Below are 12,805 nucleotides of genomic sequence, written 5' to 3' on the forward strand. Positions count from 1 at the left end.
CAGGCAAAGTACCTGCAGCACCTGTGGATATTTATAGAAGACTTTGCAGCTCTGGCATGTTACTCTACAGTCATTAACCGTCAGTTTAAATATCACTAGGAGAGGACTGAAGCTGATCAATACCAGCACTGTCACTGGTTTCTACGGGAGCAGGCACAGCCCCGACGGGCGGTGGTGGGCACGGTGTCTGTCAGGGTTGGTTAGCAAAGCCTCCAGCTCTGACGCTCTCCACAGCAGTTCTACTTAGTCAGTCCCACTTCAGTTATTTCTCCTCTGGCTTTGTTGTGTGCCACCATCATCTCAGAGGAGTGGATTAAAGGGGAAAATCAATTTCTGGTTGCAGAAGAGTTCTTGTCTCTGTAAATGCCACCTGTAATAGAAAGCAATGTGCTTATGGAACCCTCTGAGTTACAGAGCAGCAGGTCAGGCTGGAAGGGAGAGTTTCCACCGCTGTCCTGTCCTCTTCAGGGCCATTCAAGTGCTCTATGAAACATCTATAATCCAGACAATAAGTGCTTAGCTGCAAGAAACAAGCAGGCTGTGCTGTGTCTTGGGCACGCTGAAGATATTGAGATTGACAATGGTGCTGGTTTTGGACCCCCAGCTGCTTTGTTCTGCCTCCTTCCTTCTTGGGGGCGTTCAAGGACAACTACATGTGTAAAACCTTCTGTCCAAAGGGCTCTGTGTACTGGCATAATTAACTAATAAACCACATTACTCTGGTTATGATTCAGATCATGAAATCTGAAGATGGAAGTTCATTCTCAGCCTGGTGCCCTCTTAGTTCCATTGGAGTCCAGATAAACATCTGTTCTTACTGTTGCTGAACTGATGTTTGTGGGCCAAGAGAAAAGACACAGTTGCATGGGATGAGTGCAATTTAGTGACTTAGTATTCTCTGATGCTTTTATAGGTGTGTATTTCAAGAACTACATCTGATAAGAACTTTAGATTTGTACCTGTCTGGAAACATACAATATGAAAACTTCTAGGTGGTGTCTGGTTTTGGACTATTTAAAAAGCTAGCTCTTAAATCACTAACTTTATACAAAAGGTATTTTATATTTGTGCATAATAGAATATAAGCAGTGAAATAATAAGGAACTTTAATTTCTTCCCTCTACTTAGATGTATATAATTCAACACAAAATGTAGGGAAGGACATGGGATCTGTAAGGAGCAGTTCTATGAAAATAGGTAATTAATGCTTCATAACAGATTAAATGTGATATTTCTTAACATCATTGAAAGTTTGAGAATATAATGTAGCAAAGCTGTCTTTTTAGAGAAAACAACTATTATTCGAACTCCTTCTAACCAGAGGTGAGTGAATATGGTGTAGTGCTTAATTATAGATTACAGATGCAGATATCCAGTGTTCACTTCATGAGTTTCCTCAATTTTCTTTTATATTTTAGTTTAGGAATTACTGTGTGTCGGAGTGCAATCCAAGCTCTGTCTGATCTCAGAGTTCAGATTTTGTTGAAGGCCATGAAAGCTGAGCTTTAAACTCTGACTTAACTTCATAAGCTTTCAGCTAATCTAGGTAGTTTTCCTTCATTAGCATTGAATCCCTTTATATTAGTTTCCCATTTTTGGGAATGGATTGTCACAATCTGCTCTACAAAAGCAAGACGGCTCTTCAGATTACAGGATGTTGCTTGTTTGTGACTATAAACTTTCATACAAGCCTTCTGTCTATATACTTCTGTGCAAAAAAAAATACAGGATGCATTGAAATTTCCATGAAAATTCAATTTACAACTTGGTAGCATATCCTTGAATAAAATGTGTAAAAGCACATGGAAATCCTGCTTGAGTGACTGTCCAGCATCTAATGAAAAAATCTGAATCTTGGTGAAACCCCTTCAGGTTTCTTTTCTAGGTAAAACAAGGCATGTTTTTAGGTACTGTGCTGAGCATGTTCATTTGGTGCATTTATCAGCCTGGAATACCTCGGTTAGACAGTAATTGGGACTGCCAAAAGAACATCTGTTTACAGTCGCCACTTCTAAGGATAAATTTGCATCATGAAATAGCTCACGCTTGAGTACAAGGGCAATTAAAACCGAGAAGGAAGATTTCTCTGCTTTTTAAGGTCAATTTGTACTCTGCTTGCCTTTGTGCTGCTCCACTGTGCGATGGGCTCATTTACCAGACATACAGCAATGCACGTGCTTTCTCCCTCTAGCCTGTTAGCACAGATAGGCTCTGAGTTATTTGGCGTAAAATGAGTTCTAAAACAAGTAAAATGCAGACTGTTTTCCCACAATTGAATGAGCAGATGATTCCTGGCCTTTGTACATCTCTGTCCCTGCTTGGGGCACCGGTTTAATTTCTTGGGTACAGAATGGAATTAAACTCTCGCACATCTGGCTTCTGCATGTCGAATAACCCTCACCGGTTTGTCAGAGGGGTTCACGGTCTGTTTTCTGCTATAGTGTCTGTATTCCCAGAGGCTGGTGCAGCTTTAACTTGCCCTATGAAATAATTATATTCTTGCTGGAATTTTGTCCTGCTCAGTGGGGAGCACTTGGATTCACTTACACATTTTAAATCATTATTGTGGGGTAAGGCAGAACCCAAAAGGTGAAGGACACAGACATGCATTTCTCTTTCTCTCAGACTGTAAATGTGACTTAAAAGTTAAGTCTTTAATTTAAGAAAAAAGTAATACACTCTACCTGTACCGATGCAAGCATCAATTTTTGATGCTTTGTTGTCAGCAGGTGCTGGAGTGTCTGACAGCATACTTGGCTGAAATCTACCTTTTCTTCCTCTTTTCTGTTTTTGGGTAGTGTATCAGACTAGATCTTAAGGATAAAAATGTTAGTGATATGTCAATGATTCTGTTGCCAGAACCCATGGATGCATGTTCTGGCATGTATTTGCAGTGTTGATGTTTTGTGATCTCTTCGGTCATGGCAACATGTCTGTGTGATTCCATGAACACAGTGATATTTCTTTGTGTGATTCCATTAATGTAGTGATTTCTTTTCCTCAATTATCTGCTTGAAACAAGGGGGGAACATACCTAAACTTTACCTAGACACATGGGCTGTGTCTAGTGATAAATTCATGAGTAATGACTTTAGGATTTCATTTACAGTGTAATGTAGCCCAATAAATAAATTGGAAAACTAAAGGGTAAAAATAAATGATGTAACGTTATGATAGAGTACTAGGAAGTTCTAATAGTTAAACTTGTCAGAGTTATATGGAAAAAGAACTCCTGCTAGACTGTTAGAATAAATAGATATAATTCTGGTAGGTTGCTTAACAATAAATGGACTATGTAATCTCTTTATTATTCCATTTGCAGTAGTGTATTTTGTAGGAAATAATATCTTTGAGCCTTAAATTATATAAACTTCTGGTTTCTGGTCTGAATGACGATATTTAATAAAGGCTCTAGGAATAATTGAACAGAAGTTGTTGTGAAGATATTATAGGTTGCATCTCTAACCATAGTGAAACTCAAGAAGTAGTGAAGACATGTTAAGCTCATAGAATTTTGCCTGTATATCACGATACCAACAAATCTTGTTGCAGTGAGTTGTCTTTATTCACTGGTGTTTCTAGACATGGTTGTCATAGTTTTCAGAACACATTGGTCTCAGAGACTGTCAATATTTCAATCCCATACTAGAAGAGAATGGCAATGGGAACAAGACTTCATGTTCACAGCCCTTTACTCTCCTTTGACATCATGGTAGATCAAGTGTGTTCTTGCTAATTCCCAGCTAAATGCAAAGAAACAGGCTGTGTGCTTTTCAACTGTAGCAAAATCCCATGTACATGTTTGTATTTAGAAATGCACCTAAATGCTTAATGGGCACAAAAGTAGAAAAGTTCGCTTGGAGGATAACGAAGGGATTTTTTTCATTGCTATAGGAACTCCTTAAGAATTTGCCTTGTCTCCCAGGTTGCTGGATCGGAGCAGGCTGGTGGGAGCACTGTTGATGTGTGGGGTAGGAGATTTCAGAGCTGATCCTGAGCAGAACAAGCATTTCGCTGCCTGGAGTGCCGAGCACAGCAGAGCCGAGAGTAAACCTTGTCAGACGCAGCTGACACACTCATGTTTAATAACCTTATCCCTTCATCCTGTGACATTTTAACACTTATACTCCCATGTGTTTCATGTCTCACCAGCATTTCAACTTTCATGTTCTTTTCTCTCAGCTGCTTCTTGTCTTAGTTTTCCAACTGCTTTTGTCAGCAATCTTGCAAAATCCTCTGTCCACATATTGACCCTGCGGAAGAACAGTCTCAATTCTGCATTTCTACATGTGCTTATTATAGACAGAAGCACTTGTGTCACTTGGTGAAAGTTTCCTGACACTTAGCGTGAGAAGATTTGGGTTTCAGCTTTTTCTGATGCTGCCAAACTTGAGCTGCTCAGACTGAAATTCTTCATGTGGGTGTTTGCCTCAGGCTGCTGTTCTTTGAGGAGCTCAAGCAAAAAAGTTTCACTACTCTGGGTAATATTTGGGATGCTTAATGCAAACAGCTGCCCCAAGACTTTTCTGATGTCAGGGATGTGCAGGGTTAAGATGCCAGCCCTTGAAAACTGGAAGTACTGGTCAACATTGGGAATACAAGGGAGTTTTGGATGACTGGTGGAGGAAAAGATGTGCAGGTGGAAGAGTAAGTGGGAAACAGAGCCAGCATGAAGCAGTTATCACTTTAATACTCTTGACTGTATCTTGAGAAGCAGCGCTTGCTATTTTTAACTGGCTGGAGCAATTAAAAAGAAATGCTGTCTTTTCTGTGAACTGGAGATCAAATCTGTAACTTGTTAGTATAGAGTTTCCATGGCAACGCTTTGCATGTTTATTCTATGTAGTTGAATGCAGAATTTGGGTTCAGACAAGATTTATGTTCCATGCAAGTAACAAGTTATCACTTTAAAAACTGAATTTAAAAAATTATGCCCAGCTACTGTAGACTGATATGTACTTTTTGGTGGGATATTAATGTATCCTAGTGCTGAATGTGAGTCATTTCCAACTGATAGTTGACTACAAGTAAATGTGAAATAATAAATGTGAAATACAAATTTCTCTTTAGGCCTGCCCAGCTATCAGTCAGACTTTCTTTGAGTAGTTTTTCAGACTGTGAAAGAGTTTTTCCAAGCACTACAGATTATATATATGCTGCTACAGGTCATGGTAATAGCATCTGTAGAAAAACATGCCTTGTAGAACTAGCAGGCTTCTCCTTATCCTTAAGGACTCAAGGAATATCAGTGAAATCCAGGCTGCAAATTAGTCATGAATATGCGTTTTGCATGATTGCAAGTTTGCAGTTTATCCCAATATATTTTCAAACCATGTATAAAATGAAGTTGTATGAAGTGCGACTCTGAGGTGCAACTGAAATAGATGACGATGTGATCAAAGTTTAATATCGTATTACAGGAGCCATTGAACTGCAGCAGTATTGGATATGGAGTGGTCACCACTGGAACAATTGAGCACTAATGTGGCACTGTGGAAATGGTTAATGCTACAGGTCTTTTTTCTGACTGCAACAACTTGCTAAATACAGATAACATAACAAAGAAAGGACAATAATAAGCATGTTATCGTAGATGGGTTCTATACATCTCTTTAACTGACTGCTGCAAAACGTGTAGTACTGTCTTACTGAGATTTATTTTCAATACTTCTGTTGCTTCTCCTATTTATCTTACTTTTTGGGTATTAACTTGTTAATGACTAACTTCATCTGGTATTTATTTATTGGCAGAAAAATACATCTGGATTGTGAGAATGAGGTGTAACTTATAGCTGTATTTAAGGAATTTATGAGCCAGAGATGGATCTCACAGGTATGAACTGTACTCACAAGATGGTGGCAGTTGTTAATCAGATTAATGAGAAGTATGCCCAAATGTCCTATAAGGCTGTGTTATTGATACGCTGTATAAATTGAAAGTAATCTTTCACAACATTTTCAACCTGATGCTTTTTAAAAAGTAGTATTCTAAATTCAGTTTGGAATATATTTATATTTGGTACTTGAAATTAAAATGTACGAATCTTGTAAGGGAGTCTGCATCCTTCCATCTCTTTCTGTATATATGTACGTGCACGCACACAATTGCCAAGTGCGATGTTTTGACAAGTGCTGTCATCGCAACACGTCTTCTGTCGGGCACTGGTGAGAGCCCAAATTAAAGCAGACCAAGAGGGATGCTGGTGAGCACACTCCAGAAAGCCAAGACATGACTTGGAGAAATACCAGTGGAAATTATCTTTCAGCTGTGAAAACATAAAGTGGTATGTAAGAAACAGAAGAGGAATGATACAGTATCACTAGATATCTGATTATCTGTGATGGAATTTAATGGCAAATGAATAATCAAGGTATCGTTTGAGCACAGATGCTTCTGGGTGTCTCAGGGATTACATCTAGATATTTGAAGAATGGCTTCTATCTCTGTTCATAACAATTCAAAAAGCCAGCAGCTGCCTGTTTGGGCAAAAGATGAGTTTGTAATGATCAAGATCCCACAACTCTACTTATTGTTCTACAAAATCACCTATTCTCAGGACTTTGACATCAGACCTACTATTAGGTTTGAATAGTAGTGCAGACCACATACTTATATCATTAAAGCAACCAATAACGTAAATGAATGTGTTTTCCTAATTATTAGCAATAGATGCCTGTTGGATTTTCTCCCTGCACCCCCAAGCTTCCTGTGGTCTATTTAAGCACCAGAAACGTGTTTAGAACCTGAAGAATGTTCTTTTCTGGCTTAAAACTGTGGGGATTAAAAAACTTGATGCCTTTTAATGAAGAAGAGTTTGTCATTCAGTCCAAGTGATTTGACACGAAATGAGAAAATTCATGAAGCCCCAGTAAACGTCAGGGCGAGCAAATCTGGTATTTCATGGAGTGGGCAAAAAAACCCGACCTTTTCAATAGCTTCTGTATTTAAGTTGCTGTTGCCCAGGAGTTGTAGCCAAGTGTTCCATTTAGTTGTGCCATTTGCTCTTTCTTGGTGTCGTTTAGTTGCTTTGGGTGAAGAAATTCTATTTAATGGAGGTTTTATTCTATTCTCATACTCCCTCATTCCACCAGAGTTTTCTAATGAAAGGAAAGTGGGTCACACGTTAAAGAAACTTTGCCTGCTGTTCTAAGGAAATCCTGCAGCATCTGCTCTTGAGCGTGATCTTTTGTATCTTTTAACTAAGGTCCTCTAAGTAAGTAGTTCATGTAGCAGAGTTTAAAAGTCTATACCTGCCTGATCAATTCTGTGCTGCCTTTTTTTCCTGTCAGCCACCTAAAAACTTCAACTGTGAAAGTACATACTTTTTAGAGGCATTAATTCAGCAGTTTTGAAGAATAATTCTGGTTGGTAATATTAGATATATATACATTTTCTTTTTTACAATATTAAAGCTTCCAAGGTGAGTGCTTTTCTTCCTGCTGTACAAAAAAATTCGCTATGCCTTTATGTACATGTGCATTCACAGCGTGGAAGTCACTGATAAATTACCCTGAAATTTAGTGTTTGTGGAATTCCATCTTCTTTGGTTGCCTCCTGCTTAATGTAAAGTTTTGTGTTTATACATCTTGGAATCACATATTTAAGTTATGACTAAGTCTCTCTTCACTCCTGAAATACAATAGGCAAGAAGCTATATAAAAGTACTCCTGTGTTATGTAAAATATCAGGACCATAAGAACAGGAGCTATTACTCTAAGTGTAGAATTAAACATGATGAAAGGAAGAATTAACTTTCCCACATCTTTATATTCCTTATTCCTACGGGAATAATGTATCTACTGATGTCATAACACTTACTGGTTGCACCAAGAATGGAACTTTTTGTAAGGTGTAAATGTTCATACATATCCGTGTAAATTTTACAGGGAAATTCCTAATAATAAGACCATTTATTCTAATACATCAGTTTCAGGTGTTTCTGGTAGGTGGAGAACTTGAAGGCTCCATGATAGTAATGTGCTCTTATTCTGCAAACCTGGGCTTCCATGAGCTTTGGTGCTGTTCTTATATCTCCCTGTTAAGAAATATGGATATTGAAGACACAGTGCTGCAGCTTAGAGATCCTAAATACAGCTAAGGTCCATTATACAGTGATGTTAAATGCATAGTTAAGATATGCATCCCCCTTCATTTGTCATACATATTAATGGCTTGCAAGTGGGAGGGTGTGAAAAAGGTTCATATATATGCATTTATAATATATATGCATATACATGTACATATATGTATATTTTTAAAGAAACGTAATTAAGAGGTTAACACAATTAAGAAGTTTCAACTAGAATGGAAATGGGTGATATTGTTCTTCAGAAATACTATTTATTTTCTTGAGACTTTTCCAGAACCATGTACAACTGCCTTATTGTTGTTGTGCATCCTGCAATTTTGTGTGATAATCTAAGATATTTAGGGCTTTTCTTTTTAGACCTCCTGTTATTTTTCGTCTCACTTAAGGTAAAAATTCAAAGCAAACCTTATTTATCAAATCTGTTGATCTTTGGATTAACAGGAGTAGTTAAACTGTTTTGCAGAGCTTGTTTTTGAGAGTGATTAAGTTTCAAATCTTTCCCCATATTTGATTGGACAGTGATTTTTAGGATTACTGCATAGTTTAAATTCTCTATAATTTTGGAGACTTTTTATGAGTTGTAGTAGAAGCAGTGCCACATTTCTAGTTACTTGTAAATGTACACGGTTTATGGAATACTTTCATTGTATAGTCACTATTCCAGAAGAAGAAATTGAACTTAGTCATTTCAATAGAGTTTGTCTGGATGGAAAGACGTGGGTCTGAGTTGAATTTCATGTCTAATGCTGTAGGACTAGTTAACTAGCTGTATAACTCACAAATGAGTGAAGAAACCTCAGAGGAGGAGTTTGCATTTTAGGCTAGCCCTGTCCTTTTTAATGTAGGTCAGAAAAATGCTTTTATTAATTCATGGGATTAAATAAATTTAAAATGGTATTTTTTTCCTTCTGAAATTAATTCCATTATGGAGAGTCCTATGGCATTTAACAGGAATAAAACCAATAAGGTTTTCTACATAAATTACATTAGAAATGTGCATATTTTAAAGAAATGATCTGGTTTTTAAAGAGGGTATTTGAACCCTTCTCCAGAGTTGCATTGCAGGGATAGAATTCTTTCAATGCCAGGAGATACTTTAGGATGAATGGCCCTTTTGTGATATTTTAATAAAACCTTCCACAAGGGTTTCCGTCATAAGATGTTCTGCTATAATGCAATTTGTGACATTTTCTTTCAGGTGAGTCAGATGTTCTGCAGACTTGAATTTGAACAGGAGGTGAAAAATGTTTGTTTTATTTTAGAAGAACCATAGTGGAGCAGGGAAGGGAAGGAATGACTTTCAGATGTTTAAGATGTGCATGAGTCACATCTTGACTGATCATGACCTGCTTTGAACCACACTGGGCTATGTGGAAAGTTATTGGCTGCAGGAATAGTCATTCAAGGTCTGAAACGTAGTAGATGAATAAAATGTAGCCTGACCTCCTCTCACTGACATACACAAACACATAGCAAAAACATCTTTTGGAGTTTCGACTCAATTACAAGAGTTATGTGTGTATATTGAAATAAAAATTATTATTTTTATTTATAAGAGAGTAACTATTAATGTTGTTCTTTCTGTTCATGGTTATATTTCACTTTACCATGCCCAGTCAACTTGTGGACATGGCTTGGGGCTGGGGTCCATGAGAATGTCTTGCTACATGACCAAGCATCACATATTTATTCTAATCCCCACAAGTGAAAGGGCAGAGGTTCCGCTTTTACAATAAATCAGCGGAATTGAGGACAGAAATGAACAATTTTGTATGACAGCTCTGGGTTAGAGAAGAAGCGTTGCTTCTGAGAGCAGATCCTGAATATTGGTGGTGCCTCTCTCACGTTCCCATCAGAGACCCGGTGGCAGAAAATAGTCTTGAGAGGCTGGAAGTGGTGTTATAAATCTCTGGAAGAAGCAATTGAATTGAGTCTCAATCTTGCACCTCCTGGCCCACGCTTAGCAAAAGGGTGCATGATACTATTTAAAAATCTGTCCTGCCTTTATCCTTTACCCCCTTGGGCCCTTTAGGAGGAAAGATATTGTTCAAAACTTTTGGGAAAGAGTTCTGGATCTGTGGTCCAAGGAAAAGCTGAGGGTGAGATGCTGGAGCTCCAGAAAACATAATTCAACATATGCTTACTCCTTATTTTGTTAGCTAAATTTCTTGCTGGGTAAGTGACTGGCTTTCTCTGTGCCTTAGTCTGCTTTGTTGTGTAACTTCCTACCCCTCTGTTAACACAGGATTTGACATCTTGTTTTCAGGGTGGGGGTTTTTAAAGTGAGATACTGCAATGCCATTTCTGATGTCACAATCACTTCATAGCGGTAGACTTTATGCTGCACAAGGACATATTACAGACTATTATGGTGTTCATAGGTGTCATTATGAGTAGCTAATGACTTCAACATGTGACAGCCAGCAGCTGTGGGCCTCCATTCAATAATTCTAGCAAGTCTTCAAAACAACTTCCTCCCAATTTGTTCTTGTCATCAACTTTGAGATGATAAACTGGAGATAACAATGACTTCCTGAAACATGTCTAATAAAGCCAGCAGCAGCAGTAAGGGTTGAATATTCAGCTTGTAGGGATTTGCAGTGTCTGCAAGATAATTGTGTCAGGATAGCGTGATGTACATGGCTATCCCGGGTGCTGCCATCCTGCTCTTCCCTTCTTAGAGAGCGAAGATCCAACAGACAAGAATAGTCCCTAAGTTATAGCTCTCTTAAATATCTTGGAAGAGATTCCAGACTAGAGGAAATAGTAAGTTTTGAGCCTTGGGAAGTAACAGCCTTGAAAGGAGGAAGGAAGGTTTTGTGGTGTCTAGATTTGTCACTTGCCCAAATGGGCTTGTAAAGGAGGCTCATGCCTACAACACCTTGCAGAGCAAAGCTCATGCTGGGGCTTGTGCTGGTCACTGATACCTACAGCACTTGATCAATAGCTAATGTTACTCCCTCTTATTTGTTTGTTGCATAATAAAACTACAGGTCTTGCATAGCACCCTGACCTGTGTTAAGCAGCTGAAGTTCATATTAATGAAAATGAGAAGACCAAGAGCCAAACAGAGCACTTGGTGTTAGGGCTAGTTTGAGTTATTGGTTTTCTACAGGGGGTTTTTCTGATGAAAGAGGGATCCTCCAATGAGTATGTTACTGAAGTTTAGTCCGTGCACCCAAGCAATTAATACCCTTATAGAATAGTTTGTTATGGAGTAGACCTGTGGCTAGTATGGTGGGGAGAATGATGCAATACTCTACTTGAAACCAGACAAACTTGTGCTTTGTTGTTAGTTGGTGTGAATGGTGCTAGAATGAGAGGGCTGACTTGAATTTTACTGTGGGCTCTCACATGGGTGAACCTGAGCAAGGCACCGCACTGAATTTCTTTGTCTCTGTCAACATCCTACCATAGGACTCTGTTCCTTTCTACACGGACCAGTCACTACCTGTCTCTATCTTCATCACTGTGCTTTCAACAGGGAGGCACCTGGGAAATTCTGCATATTAAACAATTGTAATTTTTGTTAATAAATGTGACATTCTCTATTTGCATTGTCACCACCATGGGTGACATCTGGAACTCTACCTTTTGCTGCTTGTACAAAGCTCATTTAATTTGATTTTTCTCTGGCTGGATTTGGTCCTGTGTTAGATTGTTTGTAAGCATCTTTTCACCTGAGGTGCCCTGAAATAGCACATAAAATGCTGAGCAAATGTTTTTGAAGGTCAAGGTAGAAAAACATGCATCTTCTTTTCCTTGAATATTGAAGTATTCTTTACTGGGAGACCTGCAAAGTTATCAGTATGCTGTTTAGTTTTTACTGGTAAATTGGAAAGACATAGCAATTCTATCAAAAGGTTGTAATTAAAAAAAAAAAAAAGTTAGAAACTTTCAGATTAGTTTCATGGCTTGTTTTCAGCCTAATTTCTGTTGGATGTTTTGAGTATGTTCAATGCAAAGCATCTGCCTGTACTCATGTGTGAACCATATTTTTGGAGTTTATTTTTCAAAGCACCTGTGTATTAGCCTTTAATAAAAGAGAAATTTTCATTTTCTGGTTTGAACAAAGTGCCCTTAATATGGAATCTTGACCTTGTACAATTGTCTCCTGTAACCTGCTCTGTGGGCTTGGTTTTAGTGTGTTTGTTTTATCTCCTTCAGAGACTTGCATTAACCTTGCAGCTAATCTAATATTGATTTATTTACCAGAATTTTATTGTTTGCAATTGGAAGTATTTTTAAGATTGGATGCTATATTAATTTTTCACTGGAAAGGATTTGCAGTACATGGGTTGCCGGCTGAGACAGTGAGGACAGGAGAACCACAAGTGCCCGACACCCAAGGTCCCCATCTCAGGTGTGAGTGTTCCTGAAATACATGATCATCTGAGCCAGATTTCATAAGGCTCTAAAACATTAGAAGTAATTATAATAGAATAATAAATGGTTTGGGTTGGATGTGACCTTCAAAGGTCGTTTAGTCCAATTCTCCTGCAATGAGCAGGGATATCTTCAACTAATTCTAAGATTCCTGGTCAACATCAGCACACTCATTGCAGTGGGGCAAATCCTGAATTCTGCTATGCTTTTATCATGAAAAGAGGATTGTGCCTTTTGCCCAGGAGAGGTTTAGGGGCTCGGGGGTAAGCTAGAGGCCAGGGAAAGCCACATGGAGTCTTTCCATCCATAACAACGCTTGCTTTTCAGTC

Source organism: Patagioenas fasciata, chromosome 5 (genome assembly GCF_037038585.1).
Source record: "Patagioenas fasciata isolate bPatFas1 chromosome 5, bPatFas1.hap1, whole genome shotgun sequence".
Taxonomy (NCBI): domain Eukaryota; kingdom Metazoa; phylum Chordata; class Aves; order Columbiformes; family Columbidae; genus Patagioenas; species Patagioenas fasciata.